This window comes from Pelodiscus sinensis, chromosome 4 (genome assembly GCF_049634645.1).
Source record: "Pelodiscus sinensis isolate JC-2024 chromosome 4, ASM4963464v1, whole genome shotgun sequence".
Taxonomy (NCBI): Eukaryota; Metazoa; Chordata; order Testudines; family Trionychidae; genus Pelodiscus; species Pelodiscus sinensis.
The window spans coordinates 105,451,537-105,475,808 of record NC_134714.1 but is presented as its reverse complement, the minus strand read 5'-3'; the positions used below and the strand labels follow the sequence as shown (position 1 = coordinate 105,475,808).

The following is a 24,272-nucleotide window of genomic DNA, read 5'->3' as shown; positions in this document are numbered from 1 at the left end:
TATATAACTGGTAAGCTTCTAGCTCAGTTTATTTCAGTGGAGACAAAGACATACATGTAACAATCATGGGAATTTAAACTATAAAACTTCTGGAGGAATCTACCCACATTATTAAAGATACAACAAATAATAGAAAAATAAGAAGCATCCTTAAGCTGTTTTCTTTGTAAATAAGGAATATATTATTTATTCATTATTTCCATTTCCCAAATAAAGCATACATGCTAATTCTCATTAAATGTGTTTATACTTTTGGTTAGGGCTATCTATATTAGTTACTTACACAGCCCGAATTGCCATCATATTTTACTGCCACACAACCGTGACTGAATTTAGCTTCAGAACAGTCCTATAATATAAAGAGAAGTGCTATTTCTCTCATTTTATAGATGAAAAACAGAGGCTAAATGGCCTCAGATAATATAAGAAAAGCATGATGGAACAAGGATTTGGCCCACATCTCCCAGGTCCTAGGCCAGTGCCTTAACCTAACTAAACCATCTCTTTCTCCCCTATGACTATAGAAATTCTAATGTAGATCAGCACCACTATGACTGATGCAGTGATGTCTATTTAGTAGCTATAGTTAAGACCCATTAAAATAAATTGCAGGGGAATCTCTGGTCAAATCTCATACTCCAGCTCCCTGAGAAAAATAAGTAAAGTCAGCCTGAGACAATATCCCACTGACACAGCACAGTGTAGAAACCAGGGTAAGTCAACCTACACTATCTTTACTTCAGTTATGTTATTTAGGTAACAGTAGAAGCATAACTTAGATTGACTTACTGCAGCAGTGAAGACCACTCCCTAGTCAGCTATGATTTACAGTTTTCTTGGATAGCAGGAATACTGAACACCAGCATATTTATGCAAATATGGATCATTACCTAAAAGAAGATACAAGGGTAACCGAGGAAGGAGGATATGAAGAAAAGTAAGCAGTAGGAAAGTGTGTACACTATGAAAGGCACAAGAGGGGGGGAAAGTACACAGAAATCAGACCTATGGTCCATCTAGTCCAATACTTAGTCTCAGACGGGGGCAAGATTTAGGTGTAAGATATCCTGCATTAGGCAGACATGAGAAACGTGAGACTACACAAGGTTATTGCTGATCACTTCAGTTAGAGATGTAATTAAACTCAGAAGCATAAGATTCAGTAACATATCAATCAGGATGGTCACTATTGGCAAAACTATCTAACCCATTTTTTATCATGCTAAGCTTTTGGTATTAGTGACACCTTGTGTGGAAATCAGTTCCATATTTTAATGAATTACTGTATGCAAAATTTCCTTCTATCAGTTTTGAATTTGCCAACTTCTTAATTTCCTGAATAGCCCCTTGTACTTCTATTTTGAGACAGTAATCAAGAGACAGTATTAGAAATTGTTCCATACTCCTGAATAGTCTTGAGGCTAGGATAGCATCACTGAAGGCTAGGGTACCTCTTGAAGCTAACGTAACACCAAACATTACTGGGAAAGAACCTTTCAATTTCATCTTTTATCTTTCAATAGCCAAAAATCCAAATTTTAGAAGGTTGTATCTTGGTCAACTAAAGGTATGATGAATAGGCATGTAAAAGGTTAACCGGTAAGATTCACCCTTAATAGGTTCCCGTTAACTGGTAGGGGCTGGAGCAACTACCTGCCTGCCCCTGTCCAGCCCCAAAGAGTCCACCAGAGCAGCCCCTGTCCCTGGTGCACCCTGCCACTCTTCAGGACCACTCTATCCACCACAGATTACATGCTGGATCCCAGGGATGGAGCCCACAGTGAAGCTGCCTGCCCAGAAACAAGGTAAGCAGAAGTTAAAACTGTTTAAAAATTATCTTTTACATAATAGGAAATTACAAGTTTATATTCATATTTTTATTCTAAAACAGTATTTCAAATCCATCAGCAATGAAAAACCACATCAGCATTCACTGGGATAAAATGTACACTACAAAGACCACAATAAAATAAACTACTCCATAAATATAAGTTAGTAACTTCTTGTTTATGTTTTGTTTTTATAAAATCAACTTGTTTTATGGGGCTAGATCAAGTATTCAGCTAGTTAGAGGCAATTCTATTAGCAGCTGTAATTATGTATTCTAATTTTGCAGAACCAGAAGAAATGCTAATTATACTCTAAAAAGCAGCGTAGGGAACAATTTTACAAAGGCTTTCATACATTTAAAGAAAGAAGTCTGTTCATTTAACTGAAAATAGGTTTTGTCTGAAAAATCTTTGTAGGAGTAGTATATTTGAGGAAAAGTCCATGTTTCCATAATAATCCTCCTTATGCAAGTGTGCATTTTGGAACAATGATATTTTGTTTTGAAGTTTGTTTTGTTTTAAATTAAAATTCAAAACACCTTTTTGCCATTTGAGCACAAAGGCTACAGTTTTTAAACTGAAAATTTAGGATTCTGAAAGTCAAACACAGTAGTACTTCAAAATTCTTTTACTGGGAGGGAGGAAGGAAGGAGCAGATAGATGGGGGAAGTGCTCCTGGATTTGTTTATGAAGGGACTGCTATGCATATGCCTTAATTCTCCTTGCAAAAAATATTTGTAAAAGCTTTTTTTAAATTAAAAAAACCTATTACTCACACTTGGTCCAACAAATTATCAAAGCAAGAGACAGATGAAAGCTTATCTATGGACTAGAAGACATGGTGTAGCCCAGTTCCTTCAGAGAAGGGGGCTGATGATGTGGGAGGATGCAGGAGTCAGGGCTGGGCCTTGGGAATGTGGGGAGCTCAGGGCAGGAGGCCAGGGTATAAGAGATTCCAAGAGTGGATGTTGGGGGGGAGAGGTGGGGCTCAGGACAAGAGGTGGAGGTGATCACTGGCTTCTCCATAGGAGTGGCCCAGGACAGCAGGAATGGTGCTCTCTTCCTCTCCCCGACCCCTTCCAGATGGGGCCAGCAGAGGCTCTCTCTCCCTTCCCCCACCCCTTTCAGGTGGGGGCCGGCAGGGGCTCTCTTGCCAGGCAGAAGGGCCTCCACTTATCTTTTCTGGTGGCAGGCAAAATGGCTACTCCCTTGGTGGCACGGCTTCCCCCAGTGGACACTCTGCAGTACAACTCTCCCCTGTGGGCTTGCTGCCCCCGTGACCATGCTCATACTGTTTCTCCTGGAACAGCATGCCCCTCCCTTTGCATGTTATGGGGAACAGTCCTTTTCCCAGGACTTCTAGTTCTTTTGGCCCAACCAAACACTGACCTTCCTTTAGTTAGGAGAAGAGGAAGCTGCACGTCAAATTTGTGAGTTAACAGGTGAGTGCTAAAAAGGGAGTTTAGAGAGGGAGTTCTCCAGGTAAAGAAGCAGCAGATACAGGACTCTTGAGGGAAGTATGTGTTGTTACTGGGGCTTTCTTATTGTGTGCTGAGCTTGTGTTTGTGAGTGAGGGTTGGTGTGTGTTCTTTTTTTGTTTGGTTTGGTTTGGTGTTTTCCCCTGTGTTTGTGAATGAGGCTTTTTTTTTCCTCTACTTCCCTTTTGCCCTTCCCCTTTCCCCCTCCTCTTCATGGAGTGTTTGCTGTGATTCGCAGGTGGAAACTGTTGGCTTCTAATTAAAGTTTGAATTCTAGAAGCCTCTGCTGATTGGCTGAGCCTTGGTAGGGGGAGGGACTTTCAGTCACTCCAAGGCTTTATAAGGCCGTGGGCAAGTGACCAAGGAGCTTGCAAACAGGTGAGTGCCAACAGGGAGTTTAGAGAGGGAGTTGGGAAGGGCATGAGGTTATCTTGCCTTACTTTTTAAATCCCTTCTCCAGGACAGCAGCGATGGATGGTGATAGGTTTGCTGTTGTTACCTGCACAGCGTGTGCCATGTTTGTCTTCCTCCTGGAAGAAAGAACGGATTTCATCTAAACGAAGTGCAAGCTGGTCGACCTTTTGGAAGAAAAAATTAGAGGACTGGAGGCCCAAGTGTTGACCCTACACTCGATCAGAGAGGATGAAGATTTCCTCGATAGAAGGCAGCGTTTAATCCTTAAAGCACGGCAGGCAGAGGAACCAGAGAGGGCAGTACGTGACCAGGAACAGAACTGTCAGCATGTAATTTCTAGAAGGGGGAAAAGGCCAGCATGGGAATCCCCCAATGCTACAGAGATAAGTAATCGCTTTCAGGCTCTCTCCACAGGCTCTGCAGTGCTGAATGCTTTGGAAGGGACCTCACAAGGAAGAAACTGGAAGGGAACACCATCTACTGGAAGGCTTGGGATGCATAGTCCTAGAAACGGGGGTTCCACGGCGACCACCCCCAAAAGAAAACGACGGGTGGTGGTGGTCAGGGACTCCCTCCTAAGAGGGACTGAGCCATCCATCTGCCGTCCATACCTGGAATCTCAAGAGGTGTGCTGCTTACTGGGAGCTCGCATTCAGGATGTGACTGAGAGGCTTACCAAACTGAGCAAACCTTCGGATCGCTACCCGTTCCTGCTTTTCCACGTGGGAATTAACGATACGGCCAAGAATGACCTTGAGCGGGTTACTACAGATTATGTAGCACTGGGAAAAAGGATCCAAGAATTCAGAGCGCAAGGGGCGTTCTCATCCATCCTCCCTGTTGAAGGGAAAGGACTGGGCAGGGATCGTCGAATTGAGGATGTAAATGCGTGGTTGTGCAGATGGTGTCGCAGAGAGGGCTTTGGTTTCGTTGACCATGGGACTCTGTTCCGGGCACAAGGTTTGTTAGGAAGAGACGGGATCCACCAAACGAAGACAGGAAGGAGCATCTTCGCGGGCAGGCTTGCAAACCTAGGAAGGAGGGTTTTAAACTAGGTTCGTTGGGGGACGGTGACCAAAACCCTGAGGGAAAGTCAGATACTGGGAAGAAATGCAGAGAGGAACGAGCAAAAAAGGAGGATCCCTGATTCGAATGAAGACGATAGGATGATCAACTGCTTATCTGAGGTGTTTGTACACTAATGCAAGAAGCCTGGGCAACAAACAGGAAAAACTGGAGGCCCTGGCCCAGTCAAAGAAAAATGATTTAACTGGGATAACAGAGACTTAGTGGGATGACTCGCATGACTGGAGCGCTGTCATGGAAGGGTATAGACTGTACAGGAAGAACAGGCAGGGGAGAAAAGGAGGAGGAGTTTCACTATATGTAAGAGAGCACTACGATTGCTCTGAACTCCAGTATAAAGAGGGAGAAAAATTTGTTGAGAGTCTATGTCTTAAGTTAAAGGAGCAAACAACAGCAGTGATGTTGTGGTTGGTGTCTGCTACAGGCCACTGAATCAGGTAGATGAGGTAGATGAGGCTTTCTTCGGACAACTGAGAGAAGCTTCCAGATCGCAGGCCCTGGTTCTCATGGGGGACTTTAATCACCCTGACATCTTTTGGGAAACCAATACGGCAGTACACAGGCAATCCAGGAAGTTTTTAGAGAATGTTGGGGATAACTTCTTGACACAAGTGCTGAAGGATCCGACCAGGGGCTGTGCGCAGCTTGACCTTCTGCTCACAAACATGGAGGAAACATGGAGGGGAAGTAGAGGTGGATGACACCCTAGGAAGCACTGATCATGAGATGGTAGATTTCAGGATCCTGACCAGAGGAAGAAAACAGAGTAGTAAAATACACACCTTGGACTTCAAAAAAGCAGATTTTGACTCCCTCAGAGACCTGATGGGCAGAATCCCCTGGGATGCTAACATGAAGGGGAAAGGAGTCCAGGACAGCTGGCAGTATTTTAAAGAAGCCTTATTGAAGGCACAGAAAGAAACCATCTCATCACGTAGCAAGAGAGGCAAACATGGTAGGAGACCAGATTGGCTTACAGGGGAAATCCTTGGTGAACTTAAGCACAAAAAGGAAGCTTACAAAGGTAGAAACTTGGACAAATGACCAGAGAGGGGTTTAAATGTATAGCTCGAGAATGCCGGGGGGTTATCAGGAAGGCGAAAGCGCAAATGGAATTGCGACTGTCTAAGGATGTGAAGGATACAAAGAAAGGTTTCTACAGGCATGTTAACAAGAAGAAGGTGATCAGAGAAGGTGTGCGGCCCCTACTGGATGAAGGAGGTAACCTAGTGACAGATGATATGGGGAAAGCTGAAGTACTCAATGCTTTCTTTGCCTCTGTATTCACGGACAATGTGGGCTCCCGGACTAATGCACTAAGTGACGCAAGACCTTACCGGGTCCCAGCAGCCAAGAGAAGAAATTAAGGCCAAACTAAAAAGAATATTGGAGTTGGGAGCCATTAAGGAATGACGCAAGATGGGACACAAGATGGGATTAAGATGGACAGCCATTGGTGGTTAAAGAACAGGTTAGGAACTATTTAGAAAAGCTAAACTTACAAAAATCCATGGGTCCGGACTTAATGTATCCGAGGGTACTGAGGGAGTTGGCAAATGTCATTGAGGAGCCTTTGGCCATTATCTTTTTGAAAAGTCGTGGAGATAGGGAGAAATCCCGGATGATTGGAAAAAGGCAAATGTAGGGAAGAAGGACAATCCAGGGATCTATAGGCCGGTCACTCTTACCTCGGTTTCTGGAAAAATTATGGAACGGATCCTTAAGGAATCCATTTTGAGGCACTTGGAAGAGAGGAAAGTGATTAGGAAGAGTCAGCTTGGATTCACAAGGGGCAAGTCATGCCTGACCAATCTGATTAGCTTCTATGATGAGGTAACTGGCTCTATGGACATGGGAAAGTCAGTGGATGTGATATATCTTGACTTTCGCAAGGCTTTTGATACCGTCTCCCACAATATTCTTCCCAGCCAGTTAAGGGAATGTGGATTAGATAAATAGACAGTAAGATAGATAGAAAGATGGCTAGCAGGCTGGGCTCAGCGGGTAGTGATCAACGGCTCGATGTCAGGATGGTGGTCGGTTTCTAGCAGAGTGCCCCAAGGTTCGGTTCTAGGACCGGTTTTGTTCAATATCTTTATTAATGACCTGGATGAGGGGATGGATTGTACCCTCAGCAAATTTGTGGATGACACTAAGCTAGGGGGGGGGAGAGATACGCTTGAGGGCAGAGATAGGGTCCAGAGTGACTTAGACAAATTGGAGGATTGGGCCACAAGAAATCTGATGAGATTGAACAAGGACAAGTGCAGAGTCCTGCACTTGGGACGGAAGAATCCCAAGCATAGTTACAAGCTGGGGACCAACCAGTTAAGTAGTAGTTTTGCAGAAAAGGACCTGGGGGTTACAGTGGATGAGAAGCTGAATATGAGTCAACAGTATGCCTTTGTAGCCAAGAAGGCTAATGGCGTATTAGGTTGCATTAAGACGAGCATTGCCAGCAGATCCAGAGATGTCATTATTCCCCTTTATTCAGCTCTGGTGAGGCCACATCTGGAGTATTGTGTCCAGTTCTGGGCCCCCCACTGCAGAAAGGATGTGGATGCATTGGAGTATGTCCAATGGAGGGCAACCAAAATGATTAGTGGGCTGGAGCATATGACCTACAGCAGTAGTCTCCAACCTTTTTACACCCAAGATCACTTTTTAAATCTCAGAACAGGCGAAGATCTACAGCCCCGCCCCTTCCTTGAAGCCCCACCCCTTCCTTGAAGCCCCGCCCTCTCTATTCTCCTCCTGTCCATCACTTGCTATCCCCAGCCCTTACACACACACACTGATAAAGTTTATTTTTAAATTATGCGATATATAAAATTAAAATAACGTGTTTGTAGTTAATAAATGGTCTGTTTTTTAATCATGCTATTTAAATCTAAAACGAAGCATTTATAATTATACATTTTGTGGGGACAGAGTTCTGCGGCTCCAACTTATCTAGCTCTCCCTTATTTTTCACCCTCATTTGGAGGCTAGCAGAGGAACAGATCCTGAAGCCAATCTTTTCGAAACCTTTTCACCAAAACCTTTTCTGGGGACTTGCTGCTGTTTGCTTTTTTCCTGAGCAACTTGAACCACTAGAAAGATGGGAGTAGGTGCTGGAAAAAGTACTCTCATCCCTTGGAAGTGAACAAGTATTTTTTGTCTACTTTCCCAGGTAGTTGGAAGGGTGGTGGGAGTTTCTAGATCACCCTGACAAAGAGGATCCCTTTAATATACACTATGATTCTGTCCATCATTGCTATGTGGAAAATATCCAACACTCCTGAATAATCTTAGCAGGAATGTCAATGGTCTTTGTGATCCTCTTTAAAGCAGTCCCAGAACACTGGCTCTTTTTAAGACATTAAAATAATGGATTAATAGCTTTAGTGAGAGACAACAAGGAAGTCCCCTGATGGGTGGAGGTTCCTAAACTGGGGTGTTGGTCCTCCCTGCTAAAGTACTCCTCTTTCTCTACACACTGGGCTTAAAAAGGATGAGTGACTGACAGGTGGAGAATATAGATGCTTCCTCTTGGAAGTATATCTTGTGTAGTCTCAGTGGAAGTGAGTTCTCTTGACCAGAGATTTAAGATCCAGGAATATCAGTATGGCCAATGTTGGTAAACAAACTGGGATGGTAGACATCATAATGGATGCACCTTGAAATCTCCAAATCCTCTTGTATATTCCCCTAGGTATTCCTCACTGGATTCCCACTGAACCACTTAGAGGTGAGTGAGAGCAGGAGGGAGGAGATCCCTTGGTATGTTCCAGTGAGAACAACGAGGAGTAAGTCTTCCCTAGAGGGGAGGCAGTCCTGCCCAGGACATCAGCTTAGCACCATAGTGGATGGAACAGAGCCAAGGAAGTGGCTGCTTCGACATGACCTCTCTCAATGAATGCAGGAGAGGAGACCCTTGTACCATACTGATGAATATGGCCAGAACCATGAAGGGCTTTGGTGCTGGGAGCTTTGGTGCAGAGATATCCAGTGCCTAAGTGAAGGTTGGTGTTGAGGTGATATTTAATACCAGAAGCAATATGACAAAATGCAATCTTCTGATGAAGCACCAGAGCAGCCATTGCCTTAGGGATGAGGAATTCATCTGTGCCAGATGATTCTTCAGTGTTAGGGCACCAGGAAGAGGGTCTAGGAGGAACAAGTACCAGTGGATGCTAGCAGGAAGAGCCTGGGATAAGGAACGTGCTGCGGAAGGTGTGGGAAAATAGTACAGGGTATTACAGGATTCTGGGCTGGAACCCTGAGTAGAGGATGAGCCCAGGTTCCCCACAACACCCACTTCCTCATTTCCATTTGAGGAAAAGACTAGCTGTAGAAACAAAAGCGGTCTGTCAAGCCCTGTGTCATTTGGGGGTCCTCTGAGATGGTGGAGTTTGGTTTCACTCTATACCTTACAGGCCAGTGATGAGAGTAGCTCAAATGAACAGCAACCTGATGCCCTACATGTGGTGCCTAAATTGAGGGCTTCTGGTGAGCCTCTCCGGCAAGCAATCCACCTGAAAGCACAGGACCTACCAAGTTTAAGTAGGAGCTTTGTGACCATATACAACTTGGCTACGTCTAGATTGCATCCCTTTTTCGTAAAAGGGATGCAAATTAGACGTATCGCAATTGCTCATGAAGCGAGATTTAAATCTCCCCCGCTTCATTAGCATAAAAATGGCTGCCACTTTTTTTCAGCTTGGAGCTTTGCTGGAAAAAAGCGCCGGTCTAGACGCGGATCTTTCGGAAAATAAAGCCTTTTCCGAAAGATCCCTTATCCCTCTTAAAATAAGGGGGGAGAGGAGCTTCAGTTGGAGTTCCCTTGCCTTCAAGGACCTGGCTAACAGTTTTTTTACAATAATGGCAACTTTTAGGACAATTATTGTTGGCCATGCATCTGATACCCATTTTGGATGGACATGCCCAGTGTATGGATATCCTGCATGCCAGGCATCACTTGAAACCTGGTGAGCCAGGCACTTCTTCACTAACACTATAATAAGTAGAGACAGAAAATCTCTTTTAAAAAAAAACAACACAAAAACTAAACACTAACAGGTAACCATGAATAAATTACTTAAACTCTACGACTAATAACTAACAACTAACACTACTCTAATTGAAACATGGAGCGCTGCTGTGTACCGACCAAGCCATGAGTGGTTGAGAAGGAACTGAGAGGATGGTTGACGGCACATGCGTCAGCACACTCGCTACAATGCAAGCCACTGCAAGGGCAAGCTGGCACCCAAGGGGGATTACTGCTGATAAAAAGTTCCAGTTATAAGCACCTAGACTCTGACAGTGGAGCACCCACAGGGACTCTCCTCGAAGAAGAAATATATGTTTGCTGATGATGATGTTTTAAAGACAGTCACACTAGTGAACTGGTGGAAGTCACATAAGGGTTTTTAACGGAAGTAACTTCTTCTGGTGTAGAAAGAATATTTTCTTCCCTTGAACTAATTAATCTAAATTGAGAAATTTGGGGGATCTGAAAAAGCAGGAAAGTTACATTTCTTTTCCAGATTATGGACAAACAGAAAAATGAAGGTGAATACAACTGAATTAGCCAGATGCCAATATATTAAGTTTCTTATGTTGACCTGCCTGACAGTCTATTTAATTTTTGTGGGGTTTTTTTAATTCATTTAACTATTTTAGTTAAACAATGTTAAAGAAAACAATCTGATTTTAAAAAAAACTTGAATCTTTACATTAAAAAGTTCATATGCTTTTTATTAAAATATATGTTTGCTGTTGAAGAAAAAAATCCAGAATACATACTTTGTTTTAGTTAATACTTTTGTTTTGTCTGTCTGGTGATGTTCTCCCCCTAATACAGCCTGGGAAGAAAATCATCCAAATATTAATGATTAACCTATTGAATTGGAGATAGCTCACCACCCCCCCCCCCCCCCAAAGACTTCATAAATATCTGTTTCCATTTACCTTTGGTAAATGAAATAACCAAACAATAATTCATTTTCTGATAAAGCTATAAAACTCATCTGAAAAGTTTTCAAAATAAATCACTGTTTAAAAGTATCTACTGTGCACCTTCTAAAAATGAAACCTGTACCTCTGAGTTGTGAAGAATATGTATTAAGGTTATAACAACTAACAAGAATGCGCTTTTATACAGAAAACCATGATTAAATGGAATCTTCTTGACTAGTGATTTAAAGCATAATTTAAATCAAATTAAAGAACATAACAGCCATACTGGGTAAGACCAACAGTCTATCTAGCCCAGTCTATCTAGCCCAACAGTGGCCAATACCAGATGCCACAAAGGGAGGGAACACAACAGGTATCCTCACGTGATCCCTCTGTTGTCACTCATTTCCAGACAAACAAGATAGGGACACCATTCCTACCAATCCTGGCGAATAGCCACTGATGGATCTAACCTCCATGAATTTATCTAGCTCTTTTTTGAACCCTGTTAAAGTCCTAGCCTTTACCACATCCTCTGGCAAGGAATTCCAGAGGCTGACTATGCGCAGAATGAAGAAAAACTTCCTTTTGTTTGTTTTAAATCTGCTGCCTATTAATTTCATTTGGTGACCCCTAGTTCTGATATAGTGGGAATAAGTAAATAACTTTTCCTTATTCATTTTTTTCACGAGCCCTGATTTTATAGACCTCTATCATATCCTCCTTTAGTCTCCTCTTTTCTAAGATGAAAAGTCCAAGTCTTTTGGTTTTTTATTTAAATCAAATTCACCCTGGTGAAAACTGAGTTAATAAAAATCACTGAAAAGCTAAATGAGTTTTTTCAGGTTGTGGGGAGGAGGAGGCAGATCAAAGGCACCAATTAGAGAGATGTATCTAATTAGCAGGGAATGCAATATTGCACAAGAGTAAGCAAAACTCTTCCCAGGGCATGTTGATAAGTTCATCACAGGGCTCATCAACAACATATTAACATATACAGGCAGTCCCCGGGTTACGTGCAAGATAGGGACTGTAGGTTTGTTCTTAAGTTGAATCTGTATGTAAGTCGGAACTGGCGTCAGCCGCTGCTGAAACTGATCAGTTTCAACCGCGGCTGAATCTGGATGCCAGTTCTGACTTACATACAGATTCAACTTAAGAAACCCAGGCATCCCCAAGTCAGCTGCTGCTGAAACTGATCAGCTGCTGATTCCAGGAAGCCTGGGGCAGAGCAACTCTGCCTCGGGCTTCCTGTAGTCAGCCGCTGGTCAGTTTCAGCAGCGGCTGACTTGGGGACGCCTCGGGCAGAGCAGCTGGGGTGCTGCTGGGTTGCTCCAGTCGCGGGCAAACGAGCAAAGCCGCCCAGGCGGCGGCTTTGCTCGGGTGTCCGTGGTCTGCTGGGGGGGTCCAGCGGCTTTGCTGGACCCCCCCAGCAGACCAGGGAGACCGGGAGAAGCTTTTCTCGCCCCGGAGGACACGGGTGACGACCCGCCGCCCGTGAGCTCCGGGGCGAGAAAAGTCCCATTCATAAGTGCGGATCCGATGTAAGTCGGATCTGCGTAAGTCGGGGACTGCCTGTACATGATAATTATGCAAAAGTACATTTTTTGTGCTAGATATAGCATAAATCTTAGATATCTGGAGTATTGTGTCCAGTTCTGGGGCCCCCACTACAGAAAGGATGTGGATCCATTGGAGAGGAACCAGTGGAGGGTGACCAAAATGATAAGGGGGCTGGAGTGCATGACCTATGAGGAGAGGCTGAGGGATTTGGGTTTGTTTAGTCTGCAGAGGAGAAGAGCGAGGATGGGATTTGATAGCAGCCTTCAACTTCCTGAAGTGAGGTTCCAAAAAGGATGGAGACAGGCTGTTCACAGTAGTGACAGATGGCAGAACAAGGAGCAATGGTCTCAAGTTACAGTGGGAGAGGTCTAGCTTGGATATTAGGAAAAACTATTTCACTAGAAGGGTCGTGAAGAACTGGAATGGGTTACCTAGGGAGGTGGTGGACTCTCCATCCTTACAAGTTTTTAAGTCTCGGCTCGACAAGGCCCTGGGTGAGTTAATTTAGTTGGAATTGGTCTTGCCTTGGGCAGGGGGCTGGACTTGATGACTTCCTGAGGTCTCTTCCAGCTCTGTGATTCTAGGATTCTAATTCTGCACAAGTTTGCCACGTCACCAGGTGAAGAAAATACATTGGTGAAACAGGGCTCATCTACAGCAAACTTAAGAATACTCACCTGAAGTGCATGGTTTTAGGGTTGCCAGATAGTTTAACAAAAAATACCAAACACCCTCTCCCCCAAAATAATAAAAAAAACACCGGGAAAAAATTCTTTTGAGCAAAAAAAAAAAAAAAAAAAAAAAAAAAAAAACCAACTATCTATTGACTTTGATTTTCATCTGCTTAAGTTTAAGTACCCATTCTCCAGATACTTAATGATGCTCTCTCTCCCCTCCCCTTCCCCTCTCCTATTTATTTCAAGTTTTCATATCCCCAACTCATAACTCCGGTTATCTGAAGAAGTGGGCTGTGCCCACAAAAGCTCATGATACCATCTACATGTTTCGTTAGTCTATAAAGTGCTACCAGGCCATTTGTTGTTTTTTTCAGAAGCTATGATTGCATGAGCACAATTCACTGTTTTCCTCTAGCATCAAGGACTTCTGAAGTTTTTCTCATAGTACTGAGGCTATACACAAATCCTGTCTTGCTAGTGATCCCACAAGGATTCTCTTACATATGGCTGTTCTTGCCTGCCTTTGTTCCAGGGAGCATTTTTATGTAATGTGCTGCAATTTTAATTTACCTCCATGATCATGTACTTTTTTGGGTGCCTTCAAGAATCCTAATAATCAGATGATACCAGACTAAGTGAAGGAGATACTTGTTCATATATATTAAGTGCTATTTATCTCTTTTCTGCTTCTGACATACATATTCCGGCAAAATCTACTATGTACTTCTAAATGCAGAGGCCAGATCATTTTAGTCAAGAGAGCTGCCCATTTGCCAGTGACATGCTGTAATCACTGAACATACAGAACAGTTTTTAATAACTTTTAAACAGTCTAAGAAAGAAACCTAGCCAGCTCTCCACTCTGATGTCCCCAAAGACAAGGAAATCAGAACTATTTCCCATCTCAGAGTTTACAGACTATAATATAAGGTCCAAAAGAAATCAGCCATTCAAGATGCACACTGTGAAACACCTCAGGGAATGAATACCACCTTTGCTTCAGTGTTTAACTAAGATACTTTTTTAAAATCAAATTCTACATATTTCGCTTAAGCACATATAAGATGCCTGGATAAAGTTACAGAATTTATATGTAATAATTAAAGACAACAAAAACCAGGATTTTCTAGACTCTTGTGTACATGTTATCACAGTATGCACATTTCACAAGAGTTACAGAAGATGCCTGAAGAAAGATCCCAAATACCAAGCCTGCAGTCAATTTCCTTTGTTAAATCCATCCTCTCTACAACAGCAAAAACACAATAAATAACTTTCATGCCTATGAATATTCTCGTCCTAAAATTGTCATTAATATAACATTATTGCAATTCCAAGTACCACACTAGAACTGATTTTCTAGAATTGATTGCCTAGATTTTCAAGAAGAATTTTTTCGAATTAAGCATTTAAATAAGTAGCTTGATTGTCAAAGTGATCTGAGACCTCAGTACCTGCCAGTGGACTTGTGCTGCTTTGGAAAATCAAGTTACTTATTTAGGTGGTATATATGGACCTGAAACCCCAACTTAATTGCTGATGTAATTTGTAGTCCCAAATCATTTAGATGTCTAATGCCAAAAATCCCACCCAACTTCATCCCAAAAAAAAATCACAAAATAAAACAAAAATCAATTGTTGCTACTACTGCTAATAGGGGCAACCCAACATAAGAAACATCAAATCTCAGCTCTTTACCAAAGATTCTTTAAATGTCACTATTTGGTTGTTTCTGGAAAAAGGAGAATGATGTTTGGGAAGAACTACTGACTTTTGTACTAGAGCTGCATTTGTACCTCATTTCAGAGCCCCTTGTATGTTCTTATGAGCTAATTACTATATTAACCTTCAGTGCTTAACTGTAGTGCCAAAAATTGTTTAAATAAGCTAATCATACAGGATTTAATTGAAGCACATGACAAAACATACTGTGGCAAGATCCTCACCCAGGCCCCTCACCCTGGGATCCCTTCTTCAGCCACAAATCAACCAGGGACCCTTAAAATGAGGCTTATTGGGCATTTTAAAAGGCTTTATTTTCCGAAAGATCCCCGTCTAGACTGGCGCTTTTTTCCGGCAAAGCTACGAGCAGAAAAAACCGGCAGCCATGTTTATGCAAATGAAGCGGGGGGATTTAAATCCCCGCTTCATTTGCAATTGCGATGTGTCTAATTTGCATCCCTTTTACGGAAAAGGGATGCAGTCTAGACACAGCCGTAAAGAAATAATGATACTTAGGCAAGGTATTAGCAAAACAAATCAAACAACATTCCATCTCCTGGGAAAGCATATAACACTAGACAATACAATTCATTTGACCAAAACAGCATGTTCAGTCTTAAAAGAATTTTGCACTATTGCTTTCCTAGCTCTTTTTTTTGGAGGAGGGGGTAGAGATTTATCTTGTAATATCTAAACCTCACTGGACTGTGTCATAAACAACAATCCCAACACAAGCTAGCTATCTCTATGTAACTATACAAAGATTACAATCTTAACTATGCAAATGTGACTTGCCTGTGAAAATTCTGACATAATCCTACATAAATATGCCAAACCAAGGTTCTTTTTCCAAACTAAGCATCCACTGCACACAATACTATGATGAAATTTTAAATAGTGGAGCTATATAGTGAGGAACTAAAAATGTTTTATAGTTCAGACAGAACAGAAGGGTTTCTCTGTTGATGCTTCTAAACACTAGTACTTTATTTATATATGTTTTACACATGTTTGTGGTACACCGTAGGGATGTAAGCGAGTAGTCGACTGCCCAATAAGCCTAAATGTATTGGGTAATAGTCAACTACTTGCTCTTACTCCCTCCTCCCCCTCTGCCTTGCTGCCTCTAATTGGCCTAGGGGGAGGGGAGTGAGGGAAGTCTCCTCCCCTGCCAGGTGCCTGGGCTCCTTGGGGGGAACTTGGGGTGGGGGTAATGGCACTCCCTCACCTCCAGACCAATAATTGTCTGGGGGTGGGGAACCCGGAAAAATCTTGGCCCTGCCCCTTTCCCTCAATGCCACGCACATTCCTGTGTGGCCCAAGGCCACTTCAAAAATTTCCAAAGTGGCCCCCAGCAAAAAAATTATTGCCCACCTCTGCATCTTTTTTTTTTTAAACACATAATCTTAGCCCAACTGATTTTTAAACCATGTTCCCTGACACTTGTATAACCAAAACAACAGCAGTATGTTGGTCAGCTGATCACAAAGGATTATTGCCCTAAATACCAATGAGGACAGTCTTAGTATTTAGTGCCAAAACTGAATACCTAATGAAGACTTACTCGAACAGAACTACTATGCAGTTTAATCTTACAATCTAACATTGAACAAATGGCTAATTTGTTCCTGCAGCTGACATAGCAGGCACACAAATGAGCATGATTTTTATCTTGTAAATACTACCTCAATCTTTTTTAAGTAAGATGTACAGTCAGACTACAAAATTATGTGGTAACCGTGTCCTGTAGAGTAACCTACCAACAGTAGAAATGAAGCTGAATAAAAAGCTAATTTTATATTCTATTACAACATTCCTTATTAATACTTCTTCCAGATTTACAAACTCTTTAGTTTTTTGTAGAAATACAGATTTGTGCATGTTGAAAATTAAAAGGTATAAAAAACTTATCTAGCAATTAATAATAATGACCCCATACAAATACAAAAATATAAAGCTTTACTAACAATATCATAAGCAGGCCAAATCGAGAAAAACATTCCCTGGTAACAGTTGTCATGACTGTAGTTTGTTGATAGGTGGGGCCTTTGACAAGGCAATCGTCTAGGTAAGGGAAGATGATGACATTCTGTCTTCTGAGAAAGGCTGTGACTACGGCTAGCGTCTTCAAGGACACTTGTGGGGCCGTAGAGAGACCAAAGGGGAGGACTTTGTACTGGTAATGGTCTGGGCCTATGACAAATCTAAGAAATTTCCTGAGCGTCAGGTGGATGGTTACATAAAAATATGCATCTTGGAAGTTGAGGGCTGAGAACCAGTCCCCTTTGTCTAATGCAAGTAAAATGGTTGCCAGGGTCACCATCCTGAATTTTGTGTTGCGGATGAAGTTGAGTTTCCTGAGATCCAGGATTGGTCTCTATCCCCGTTTTTTTGGCTGTGAGGAAATAATTGGAGTAGAACCCTCTCCACCGGTATTCTTTGGGGATGTTTTCTATTGCCCCTAAGGTGAGTAGCTTTTGTACCTCCGCTTGTAATAGGGGCTCATGAGATGGGTAAAAGGGACAGGGTAGGAGGCTGCACAAGGGGCACAGATGTGAAGAGGATTGTATATAACCCGAATTGATAATTTCCAGGACCTATTTGTCTGTAGTAATTTGAGCCCATTGTTGGTAGAAGGGTCTCAGGCGGTGATGGAAAGTGGCATTGGAATGCACTGGAACTGTGGGGTGGTCACCCTGACCAAGACTTCAAATTTGTTGTTTGAGAGAGGTGGATTGAGTAGTGGAGGACTGGTTTTGCTGCATCCTCCACCTGTTAGGGCATTGCTTAGATCTGTTATCATATTGTCTTTGGTGTTGCCTATAATAATTGTAATTATAGTCCCTAGGCTTTTGGTAGGGGGTATATTTGTGTTTCTTATTAGGTGGAGTGTACATCCCCAGAGTGCAGAGTGTGGTGCAAGAGTCCTTCATAGAATGTAGGACTTCATCTGTGTTGTTGGCAAATAGCGGTCTTCTATCAAAGGGAAGGTCCTCCATCTTTAATTGCAGTTCTTTTGGGACCTCTGATGATTGCAGCCACAAGGCTCTATGCATTGCAATGGCTGTGGCCATGGCTCTAGCCGCATTGTCTGCGATATCCATAGAGGCCTGGAGAGCCGTTTTCGCTATGGATAAGCCCTCCTTAATGATGGACTGGAGCTGAGGTTGCTTCCTGTCAGGAAGGTCCTGTAACAGGTCTTGTAATTTGGCATAATTGGCATGATTGTAATTGGCCAGAAGGGCTGTATAATTTGATATGAGGAACTGCAGGGTGGCAGAAGAGTACTTGTGGCCAAAGGTGTCCAACCGCTTGTGCTCTTTATTGCGGGGCGTAGTGGGTTCTTAAATTGTGGGTTCTTAGCCTTGTGATTAACAGAATTTACCACCAGTGAGTTAGTCTGGGGCTGTGCAAAGAAAAAGTCCATATCTTTTGCCAGGACAAAATATTTTCTATCCACTTGACTGTTTTTAGGGGGAATAGAGGCTAGATTTTGCCATAGAGCATCTGACGTTTCAAAGATACTTTCATTAATGGCCAGAGCTATCTTCCAGGATACTGTGCGTTGTACTATTGCCAGTAATTTGTACTGTTTATTTTGTACCTTTTGAAGTGTAATGTCTTATGATTGGGCTACCCGCTTAAACAGTTCTTGAAATTGTTTCAGATCATCTGCCGGTGGGGAAGGCAATATCTCGAAGACTGCTTCATCCGGTCTAGTAGATCTGGGTTTGTGTGAGTCCGAGTGAGGTAGGTTATTGTGATCATTAGAACCTGTTTGAGATATTACTGAGGGTGGGTGAGCCAGTGAGGAATGTGTGGAAATTGTGGGGGAGTGCCTGAAAGTGTGCTGTTGTTGCAATGTAGAAGCTGTATGTCTTGAATGGTAGCATGGTGGGAGCATGTTCGGTACCCTTGCCATGTATCCCAGGGGACCCATTGAACTGCTGTGGGTAGTACATCTGCGGTAGATTGGGCCACAGGGGATGCTGTTGGAGGGAATGACCCCTATATGAATTCCAGGAAGCCAGTGATGGAGAAGGCGATGAATGGCATGATGAGAACCTACTCCTATGCCCACTATAATAGTCAGCTCTTGGGGAGAGTGGTGTTGGAGAGTGGAGAGCATCTTGTGACATATTAGTGTGCCCCTGGGAGTAAGACACTGCGATGGAGTACAGTGAGCAGACTCCTGCTCTTCTGTCTGGCTGAGGAGCTTTTTGTACGTGCTGTGTCTTGTGCAGCACTTTCTTATGCTGCAATGCTGAGGGGCAGTCAGGGTCATTCTGCCCAGTCTGTTCAGGGACTGAAGGAGAGCTTACAGGAGCTGATGGTTGGGGCATATACAGCTTCGTTGGTGCCGGTGACTCTGTAGTGCCAACCAGTGCAGCAAGTTTGGATTCTGCCTCAGCTCTCCTGGCTTGTGTTTCTCCATGATGCCGGAAACTGACAGCACTGGAAAACAAAAGGCTCTGGGAAACATTGATAGTGAGCATGCCAGGGAAGTTTGCGTGGCTTGAGAGCCTTTGCAGGGAGATGAAGCAGTCCTGTCAGCGGGCTTTTGCTGTCTCTGTGTGTCCTCTGATTTGTCCTGTGAGGGTAGTAGGGACTTCTCTCATAGGAGGGTTTTAAGCCACATTTTACAATCTTTTCTGGCCCTAGCTGTCATGTTCAAGCAGTGAGGGCACTTACGTGCTACATGAGAATCCCCCAGGCATTTAACACAGGAAGGATGGCCATCCGAGATAGGCATCGAGTCTCTGCATGAATAGCATCTTTTAAAGCTGGGGGAACCCGGCATGCTAAGGGAAAAAAAGCCGCCGCAGTTGACTTTTTTTTTTCTTTTTTTTTCCTTTGTTTTTCTTTTTAGTATAACGAATGTTGAAACTAGCGATAATTGACTAACCTATGAGATAAAAGTCTAAACTAACTCTAATAATCTTTTTTTTTTCTTTTCAAGAAGAAGAGCACTGCTCTGACTCTGTCTTCAGCTGAGGACGGTAGAAAAGGAACTGACGGGACTCGTGCCATGAGCACACTCCACAAACGGCGGGGGCACAAAACACTAGGTGCACATCCGCAGCGCAAGGGGCACTGCTCAGCAAAATTCTCCGATCCCAGGAGCAAGGATGCACCGAGATCTGAGTGGAGCACCCACAGGGACACCACTTGCTGAAGAACTCTACATTACAGAAAGGAAGAAAGAGAAACATTACTAAAATATTCATATCTTGATAAATTTCTCTTATCCTAAGCCAAATCTGTATTACAAGTATGACCTGCTCAAAGTTGTTCTTGAAGAGTCTCCCTCAAATGACAGATGCATTCCACTTTCCACATCCAAAAAGACACACTACAACATCACCACTCAGGATACTGTGGTACAATATCCAAAAAAAATCTCTATGCCATTTTAGATCAGAGAAGTGAAAATGAAAAAGTTTCAGCATTACAAACATGAAGGTAATACTGTAAAAACAGTAAAAGCAGAAGAAGAGTGAAAACAGTTAAATGCCTGAAAATAGTTACTAAATGAATGTGTTACCATATGCCATACAAAAAGTTTTCCAAGTAAAAGCATAACAAAAAAAAGTTAAGATGACAGATTTGCTCAATCTGACAAAGAATCTTAGAAATTAAATAGCATCTTATGTAAATGAATTGAGTGTTTATGCCCCATATCAACAATGAACACAGAAAATAATACTTAGGGAAGTTGTTCCAGTCCCAGAGTAGGGAAGTAGTGAAGGAAGAGATTTGCTACAAACCAGATGCTGCAACACATTCTAAAAAAACTGAAATAAAGACACACAAAACTCAGAAATTCATAAGAAATAAGGTTACACTTTTGCCCCCAACCAATTCATTTATTGTTTGAGAACAAGACAATCCTTGGCAGGCATTCATATATTTAGTTTACAAATTCTGCTGATGCCATTCCCACAGGATGTGAATTGGTGAGAATAGATGGCTCTGAGGACCAACAAGTAACAATCAGCAACACACGATTAAAAAGAAGCTTCAAAGTGTCACAAAGAAGCCAATACATAGATTATCCTCTACACTGTGGAAGGTATTTAGCAGTTCTACTAGTGACAATAATTCTCACATCTATTAATTTGGGGGTGACACAAGGATTATGAATGAATTAATCAACGGTTTGGAGGAAGGGGAGAAATATTCTTCTTAAATCAGCTTTTGCACATCCTCATCTTTGAAGATAAGCATGTCACAAGTACACAGTGTCCTTTGAAGCCACTCATCCTTCCTGCTTTCGGAGATCCAAGCACTTCAAATGGGGGAGGATCAATGTAACCGATGGTACAGAAATTTTGTGACCTTCATTTTTCCCTTTGTTTTTACCTATTTTTCCCTGCCATTTATGGTATAGTTTTGTTTCTACATCAGCTAGTCTTTTTGTACCTGACATAAGCAGAATTGATACCCAGTAACTAGTCCAAGTCAACTTAGTTTGTATCTGAGGAATTGGCCCAATTATCTGCAAGTAAGTGCTCACAAACATGGCTCTATGGCTGGTACAAAAGACACTGGGGACCTTGGACTCAATTCTGCCAATATGGGATCAAACATTCAGCATTACTGCGAAAAGTTACTTAGTTTGACTATGCCTAGCACACATGGCATCTAGGTCTCCAGCTTCACATGGGTGGCAAAGTTCAGTGCAAAGAGCTTTCAGTGCAAAAATACTGTTCACTAAAGGTAGTTCCACAGCTAGGTCTCCACTCTGTTCCTGGTAGAAAGATTCTGCAGGGTATGAAGCTCCACAAAGTGTACATGCTAGGTACTATTCGTCTACTCTTTAAGAATTTCTCCCAGGCTTACCTAAATTATGACAGACACCACTAGAGTGATGTAGTGCAACTACCATTGATGGATTTGGTCTCGCTTGCCGTGTCAAATCATATCCTCACCATCAGATTACTCCAATTACTTATTTTCGTGTAGATAAAGTATCAGAATTCTTTATTTATGGAACTTTTAACCTTGGTTTGCCCTTTGGTAGATTCAAGACTAATCTAAACTATGCAGATCTCAAAACAATTCTACATAGTAAGATTTCTTACTATCTTCCATGGACAAGAAGCTTAAATGGAAAATGGTTTGAAGAGAAGACCTGACAACAGTAGCCTGACAAATGCCTCTACGCAACTATGTAGACTATGAAAAAGGCTTCAATTTAATTTTCTGTCCTAAATTGTACAATATACCTAATCTTTTAGCAATGAAAAAAAGAACTGACATATAGACTTTCTTAAATGGCTAGATTTATAGTAATTATTTATTTTATAAACAAATGGGTAAAGTACATACACTCTTTTACTTTTACATATTTCATTATATACAGAGAAGAGCTGGTGCTATTTCCCAAAACACTGAAGACAGACTGCTCTTTAAAAACAGTTTCAGTCCAAATGACTGTAACTGTTTTCTTAAAGCCCACCCCGAGTCCAGGTGGTACACTGTCCTAAGTGGGAGCTCCGCTCCCCGTCTGGGCCTCTGGCCTTATGGCAGCACTTGCGCCGCCGGGGCGGATCGAGCCTATGTGTCTCCCCAGGGGGACCGGGAAGGGGGCTCGGGCCCTCCCTCACTCCGAGCCCCGACCCAGGGCCCTGAGAAAGGGGACATGCGTCCCCTGTCAGTGGAGGGGGTCAAGTTTCCCCCCAATCCTCCACTCGCGGGGTTTCGCGGCCCTGCCCTGGGTCCCTTCTTCCCGGTCAATGTTTTATGGATTCCCCCAGCGTGGGGACAAGCTTACCCTCCGTCCGCTTCAGATGCCTCCTGGCCGCCCGGACTCCTCAGGGTTGGGGTCCTTCCGCCGGTCCTGGGACTCCCCCCGGAGTCGGGTACTCTCCTCCTCCTCCCGGCTGAGGCCGGGGCCTTTTTGAATTCCCCGCTCCTTGGCGCCTTGGCCTGACGTCACCACCGCGTCCCGGTCCCCGCCCTGCTTGCTATCTTGGCCGGCGCCTTTGCTGACGTCATCCCCTAGCGCCGGCTCGGGCCGTCCATTATCGGCCGTGCCGGTGCTCGGCGCTACCGCCCCGCGCTCCGCGGCGCAATTCCCGTCACCCAATCTCCCCTCCCGGTCTCTGCCCCCCTCCTTGGGGCCTGTCTCAGTGCGGGGTCGGGTGGGGGGTCCGCCTACCCCGTCACAATGACACAAATTGATAATAATAAATTAAGATTACAAAAATGTAATGTCATGTCACAGATTTTGTAAGGCACTGACTTAGAACCACATGACATTTTGGTTAAAAAAAATTAGAAAGACAGAAAATGAATAAGTTCATTTACACTCATTAGATTGATTAATAACCAGCTAACAGAGATCTCAAAATGTAACTGCAACTGGGGAATCTTTAAGCAAATGCATCTCGACTGGAATATTGCATGAATTGGTTCTTGGTGCTCTGTTAGTTAACACTTTTATCAGTAGCCTGGAAGAAAAAGTCACTAGGAAAAATTCTGAAGATGACACCAGAATTGTAGTAAATAATGTTGGAAACAAGTCACGGTATAGAGTGACCTAGATTGCTTAATACACCGGGCACAAGTAAATTATAAGTATTTTAATACAACTAAATGTAAAGTTATACACCTAATAACAAACACCATAGTTACAAGATAGGGTACTCTATCCTAGGAAGCAATGACTGAAATAGATATGGGGATCAGGAACTGAGTTCCCAGTACAACATGGTGGCCAAAAGAACTAATGTGATTCTCAAGAGGCAGTTCTAGCAGCTGAAGATCAGCTAGGCATGTTAATACATTGTCCACGCCACCATGACAGCTCTCAAGTGTGCAAAGATTCCCTCAAAAACTAATATAATTTATACCATTATAGAACTACCAGGCACCAAAGAGGTACAATTTGCATTGCTGTTAAACAGCCTGAATACTTTTATTTTAAAGTTATAGAGATTTCTTTGGGGATGGTGGAACGGTTGCTATCCCACATGGGAAAAGTAACAAGCTATTGAAAATGATGTTCTCTATGCCATAGCTTAGTCTGATGTAAAATAAAAGATTGAATCCTAAACTATTCCTCTCCCACACTATCCTGTCACATACACACACACCAAAAATATCAGATTAACGACAATAACCCTATGAGATACCATTATAAACCTAGTTTTATCCATTAAGGAACACATTTTTCAAGCTAACCAATGAGAAAAATCTGCCACTGATTTCTAACACCATTATTGCCTCCATGGGTGTCAAGGCTGTTCCCCACTCTGGCACTTCAAGTGCAGAGGATGGGGGGGGGGGGGCACAAGAAACTTTAAAATACCCTTCTGCTTAAAAATTCCCCAGGGTCATAGATTCCCTGACCTTGGGTGATATGGCGGCAACACCCATTCTCTTTGAGAATCTAGAAGGACACACTTGGGAATTTCTTCCTGTGGGGTACCCTCAAGTTCTTTAACCGTCCATCTGGAGAGAGCTTGAAAACAAACTAACATCTTAATTGCAGACCTTTCAGTCCCAGGAACATGCACACAGAACCTCCTGTCTTCAAGGACACAGGAATCAGA

General features: G+C 42.9%; 1 protein-coding gene and 1 long non-coding RNA gene across 7 annotated transcripts in view; one reads left to right on the top strand and one right to left on the bottom strand.

The window, feature by feature from the left end:
- Positions 1-24,272, bottom strand: part of SBF2 (SET binding factor 2) — a 651,649-nt gene that overhangs the window by 582,138 nt on the left and 45,239 nt on the right. The gene's annotated exons all lie outside the window — the stretch shown is intronic.
- On the top strand, positions 17,057-19,811 carry LOC112546857 (uncharacterized). The gene is made up of 3 exons (XR_012903617.1): positions 17,057-17,178; positions 18,380-18,462; positions 19,673-19,811. It is a non-coding gene; the product is annotated as an uncharacterized LOC112546857 (long non-coding RNA).